At 43.0% G+C, this 6,000-nt stretch overlaps 1 non-coding gene across 1 annotated transcript; it reads right to left on the bottom strand.

Moving 5' to 3' along the window:
- Positions 1-452: 452 nt before the first annotated feature.
- On the bottom strand, positions 453-560 carry LOC148570591 (small nucleolar RNA R71). The gene has a single exon (XR_015907801.1). It is a non-coding gene; the product is annotated as a small nucleolar RNA R71 (small nucleolar RNA).
- Positions 561-6,000: the final 5,440 nt, after the last annotated feature.

The following is a 6,000-nucleotide window of genomic DNA, read 5'->3' as shown; positions in this document are numbered from 1 at the left end:
AAGCTAAAGCACAACTCTCTGGAGAAAATCTGACAGAAATTTTCGAAAAAGAAGGAGACATGGCCGAAAATAATAACAATGCAAGGAAGATGTTTGGTGACTTTACTGCACCAAATTCCAATTTACATGGAAGAAGCATCTCAATCCCTGCCATTGGAGCAAACAATTTTGAGCTAAAGCCTCAATTAGTTTCTCTGATGCAACAGAATTGCAAGTTTCATGGACTTCCATCAGAAGATCCTTTTCAGTTCTTAACTGAATTCTTACAAATCTGTGATACTGTTAAGACCAATGGGGTTGATCCCGAGGTCTACAGGCTTATGCTTTTCCCGTTTGCTGTAAGAGACAGAGCTAGAATATGGTTGGACTCTCAACCTAAAGATAGCCTGAACTCTTGGGATAAGCTGGTCACGGCTTTCTTAGCCAAGTTCTTTCCTCCTCAAAAGCTTAGCAAGCTTAGAGTGGATGTTCAAACCTTCAAACAAAAAGAAGGTGAATTCTTCTATGAAGCTTGGGAGAGATACAAGCAACTGACCAAAAAGTGTCCTTCTGACATGCTTTCAGAATGGACCATCTTGGATATATTCTATGATGGTCTGTCTGAATTAGCTAAGATGTCATTGGACCATTCTGCAGGTGGATCCATCCACATAAAGAAAATGCCTGCAGAAGCTCAGGAACTCATTGACATGGTTGCAAATAACCAGTTCATGTACACTTCTGAAAGGAATCCTGTGAGTAATGGGACGCCCCAGAGGAAGGGAGTTCTTGAAATTGATGCTCTGAATGCCATATTGGCTCAGAACAAAATATTGACTCAGCAAGTCAATATGATTTTTCAGAGTCTGAATCGATTACAAGCTGCATCCAACAGTACTATAGAGGCATCTTCTGAAGAAAAAGCTTATGATCCTGAGAACACTGCAATAGCAGAGGTAAATTACATGGGTGAACCCTATAGAAACACCTATAATCCCTCATGGAGAAATCATCCAAATTTCTCATGGAAGGATCAACAAAAGCCTCAACAAGGCTTTAATAATGGTGGAAGAAACAGGTTTAGCAATAGCAAGCCTTTTCCATCATCCACTCAGCAACAGACATAATTCTGAGCAGAATCCTTCTAGCTTAGCAAATATAGTCTCTGATCTATCTAAGGCCACTCTAAGTTTCATGAATGAAACAAGGTCCTCCATCAGAAATTTGGAGGCACAAGTGGGCCAGCTGAGTAAAAGGGTCATTGAAACTCCTCCTAGTACTCTCCCAAGCAATACAGAAGAGAATCCAAAAAGAGAGTGCAAGGCTATTACCTTACTTGGTTTGGCCAAACCCAGAGAGGAGGAGGAGGGCGTGAATCCTAGTGAGGAAGACCTCCTGGGAAGTTCAGTGACCAATAAGGAGTTTCCCTTTGAGGAACCAAAGGAATCTGAGGCTCATTTAGAGACCATAGAGATTCCATTCAACCTGCTTCTATCCTTCATGAGCTCTGATGAGTATTCTTCCTCTGAAGAGGATGAAGACATTACTGAAGAGCAAGTTGCTAAGTACCTTGATGCAATCATGAAGCTGAATGTCAAATTATTTGGTAATGAGACTTGGGAAGATGAACCTCCCTTGCTCACCAATGAACTGAATGCATTGGATAGGCAGAAATTACCTCAAAAGAAACAAGATCCTGGTAAATTCCTAATTCCCTGTAACATAGGCACCATGACCTTTGAGAAGGCTCTGTCTGACCTGGGGTTAGGAATAAACTTAATGCCACTCTCTGTAATGGAGAAACTTGGGATCTTTGAGGTGCAAGCTGCCAGAATCTCAGTAGAGATGACAGATAACTCAAGAAAACAGGCTTATGGACAAGTAGAGGACGTGTTAGTAAAGGTTGAAGGCCTTTATATCCCTTCTGATTTCATAATCCTAGACACGGGGAAGGATGAGGATGAATCCATCATCCTTGGAAGACCCTTCCTAGCCACAGTAAAAGCTGTGATTGATGTGGATAGAAGAGAGTTGGTCCTTCAACTGAATGAGGACTACCTTGTATTTAAGACTCAAGGTTTTTTTTCTGTAACCATGGAGAGGGAGCATGAAAAGCTTCTCTCACTGCAGAGTCAACTAAAGCCCCCACAGTCAGATTCTAAGTTTGGTGTTGAACCCCTACATTCAAACTCTAAGTTTGGTGTTGGGAGGTCCCAACCTTGCTCTGATTATCTGTGAGGCTCCATGAAAGCTCACTGTCAAGCTATTGACATTAAAGAAGCACTTGTTGGGAGGCAATCCAATGTTATTTAATTATATCTATTTTATTTTTATTGTTATTTCATGTTTTATTAAGTTGATGATCATGTGAAGTCACAAGAACAACTGGAAAATTAAAAACAGAATCAAAACAACAGAAGAAACAGCACACCCTGAAGGAAGAGCACTCTGGCATTTAAACGCCAAAAACAAGCATCTATCTGGCGTTTAACGCCAGAAACAAGCATCAACCTGGTGTTAAACGCCAGAAACAGGCTACATTTGGCAGCAGTTTGGCGTTAAACGCCACTATTGCATACAAAGGGCATTTTGCACACCTAATTGGAGCAGGATGCTAAGTCTTTGACCCCTCTGGATCTGTGGACCCCACAAAATCCCCACCTACCCCACCTCTTCTTCTCTCCTCTTCACACCTTTTCATAACTCTCTTCCTCAAATACCCTTCCCCAATCATATCAATCACTCTTCCCCATCACCTCTTCACCACTCATATCCATCCACTCTTCCCCATAAACCCCACTGTTTTGAGGGTTACCTGAAACTGTAGGTCGATCTCGGATGAGATCTTCTTTACTAGTCGGAGATGACGTGTCTGGCTGGCCGATGGCGGCCGGAGCTGTTGTGTCCGACTTGTTGGATTGGCTGCACTTCTGATCCTTGGTCACCGGAGGGTGGGGGGTACCTGCAAGAGACTCCGATGCTTAAGTTAGCATGGGTATTAAGCAGGTTTATTGTAGAATCAGAGTATGAGTTATACCTGGGTGCTCCAGTGTATTTATAATGGTGTAGAGTGACCTTTTTAGATAAGATAAGTTAGTTATCTTATCTTATCTTTATCTTTGAGTTGAGGTCAGTTTATCTTCAAGGGAACCGCCCTTATCTCTATAGGCTTGGACTGCCTTTGGATTTGGGTCGTGTTCCTTGAGTTGGGCCCTTCTTTGGCCTTTCCTGTCGATTTGGCCGAGCTCTTTGAGAAGAGGTCGGTAGTCTGACCTGAAGAGGTCGGTCGCTTTGTCGCTAAACATCCCGGGTCAGACAGCTTGACCCAAGGTATGAACAGTGTCCCTACTCGAGCTCGGTCTTTCTTTCGGAGGTTAAGTCGAACTCGAGCATTTTGTCGATTTTGTAGAGTTCTTTTTTGAATGTGGAGCGTTTCCTCTTTTGCTTCCTCTGAAAGCGCGCGCTTTTATATTTAGCGTTTTAGCTTTGGGAATATGCGAGGCTTTAAATACCTTCATTAATTGGTTTTAATTGCCCGTTCCCTTGGCTTTTAGTTTTGAAATTCACGATCAAAAAATGGTTTCTCTTCTTTATTTTTCTTCGTAACTTCTTCCTTCACTCTCTCACTTTCTGTTTTCGCCTGCATTTTGCCTTTTCTTGCGCTGCAGCATCATTTGAGGATTCTTTGGGTGATTCCATCTTTCCATCTTCGATCTCCTTTGAAGCTTCTTTCTTCGTTCAGGTTGGTTTTTCTTCCTTTCTCTTTTCTTCGTCATTTTCCTGTCTGATTTTGAGAAAGTTTGATTTTGGATCTTTCTGCTTTTGCCATGCCTGATTGCTGTTGTAATGTGTGCTTTGGGAGTTTCTTTGTCTTTTGCATGAACGTTTTCGCCTTTCCTCTTTGTTTGATGCTTTTATGTTTTGCATGTTATCACCGTTTCTGTTTGTGCTTTTGATTTTGAAGCTTTGGAATGATGATTTTGTTTGAATCACAAAAAGGTTGTATCTTTGACGATTTCCGCTTGGCATGTTTGATGTTGGCGATGCTCTTTGCTGATAGACTGTAGGAAGATAGTGGCTTTTGATGACTTCGTGTTTTCCTTTTTCGAAACGTTTTGTTATTTGAGATCTTCTTTTCTTGTTTTGAGAAATGTCGGGACGTGAGCTGTAGATTTTTCCTGAAATCTTGCTTTGTTACTGCCTCCAAAGGATGCCCCAGGACTTTGGTTTGAGTCTTGGGGTTTTCCTTTTCTATTTGTTCTTCTGTATCATATTAGTCGAGTTGTTTTTGCTCCTCGTCCGAGATGTTTTTTAGTAATCCAATCTTCTTTTCTTATTGTAGGATTAGTTGGCCTCATGTCTTCTCGCAATAACATTGTAGAGATGTCTTCTAAAGTTTTCGAGGGGATGTCCGATTGGCTGGACTCCCTTGTCTTAATGTGTGTCTCTGTTGTGGATGCTGAGTTTTGTGTAGAGCTGAAGAAACATCATAGGGTTTGTGGTGGTGGTGCCCGAGAGAGAGATTATGAGCTTGTGGCGCCCAATTCTGATGAGAGGGTTTGTTTTCCTACTTCTGTCGAGGTGGAGCGTCCCTTTTTCTACGCCTATAAATATTTCTTCAGTCAGTTGGACATTAATTTTTCTTTTACTACTTTCGAGACCGACTTGTTATGGTCGTGTAACATTGCCCCATCCCAGCTTCATCCGAATTCCTGGGGTTTTATCCAGATTTTTCAGCTGCTTTGCCAAGAGTTAGGCATAACACCTTCTCAGACTCTTTTCCTCTATCTTTTTATTTCTGCCAAGCCTGGAGGGTCTTCCAAAAAGAAAGCTTGCTGGGTTTCTTTCAGGTCGGCCCAGGGGCATAAAGTTTTTGCCATGTACGATGAGTCTTTTAAAGATTTTAAGAATTATTTCTTCCGAGTCCGTGCTGTTGAGGGGGCCCGCCCCTTTTTTTTTGTTAAAAATGATGAGCCTGCCTTTCCTCTAGAATGGAAAAAGAATGTGAAAGTGTCTCGCTATACGTGGGAGATGCTTGACGAGGTTGAGCGGACTTTTGTAATTGTTCTTGAAGATTTATGGGGGGAACCACCCCATCTTGATACGAAAAGATTTTTGAGTGATCCATCTTTGGTTCGAACTGCTTTGGGTACTGTCTGACTTGTTTCTATACTTGCTTTTTAGTTTTGCTTCTTCTTTTCGTGATTGTAACCCATTACTGTGGTCGATTCTGTATTTTCAGAGATGTCAAAAAATAACGATTCCATGAAGGCCTACATGAAAGCAAAGAAGGCTGCAGCTGCTCAAAATATCTCAGCCAAGGTGGCAGGAGAGGGATCTTCTCAAGTTCCGGTGAAGCCGCCCGTGCCGAGTTCTCCTGGGCCAAGGAAGGTAATTCCCACTCCTCGGGTTCACCTAGCCGAGCCTCCACAGTCTTCCGCTGCTACTTCTGGTGCTCCTCCCAACAAGAAACAAAAAACAATTGAGCCTTTCAACCTTGATGCCCCTGATTTTGACGCGGTCGAGTTCGTAGATCAGCAGATCGGTCCATACGGTGTCCTCCCTATGGATGATGTATCACTCCTTCGTCATTTGAACTTTATAACTAAGAGTAGTGTAAAAATGGCACATATGGGAGCTGCCTTGTACCGAACGGCTCAAAATCTTCCTCTCCATGCCACCAAAGCCTTCATAGAGGAGGCAAAACAGGAGTTCGATCGGATGAAGGGCTTGAAGGAGGAGCTTGAGGTGAAGGTGGCCAAACTGGAAAAGGATTTGGAGAATGAGAAGGCGAGTTCCCTTGCTCTGGCGGCTTCTGTGCGGTTGGCCGAGGACACGGCGTTGAGGCATAAAGACGGCTACGTTACGTCCTATCGGGAGGGAATGCGTTTGAAGGGGGAGTTGGAGAACGCCCGAGCTGATTATTCTGAGCTTCAGGGTCATCTTGTTAGCAGTGTGAATGCTGCTTACTAGAACCTGAAGGAGCAGGTTCGAATTATTGCTCCCGAGGCCGACCTTACT

The sequence above is a fragment of the Arachis ipaensis genome, chromosome B3, assembly GCF_059453495.1.
Source record: "Arachis ipaensis isolate K30076 ecotype BB chromosome B3, ASM5945349v1, whole genome shotgun sequence".
In the NCBI taxonomy this organism is placed as follows: domain Eukaryota; kingdom Viridiplantae; phylum Streptophyta; class Magnoliopsida; order Fabales; family Fabaceae; genus Arachis; species Arachis ipaensis.
This window is presented reverse-complemented; position numbering and strand designations above follow the sequence as displayed.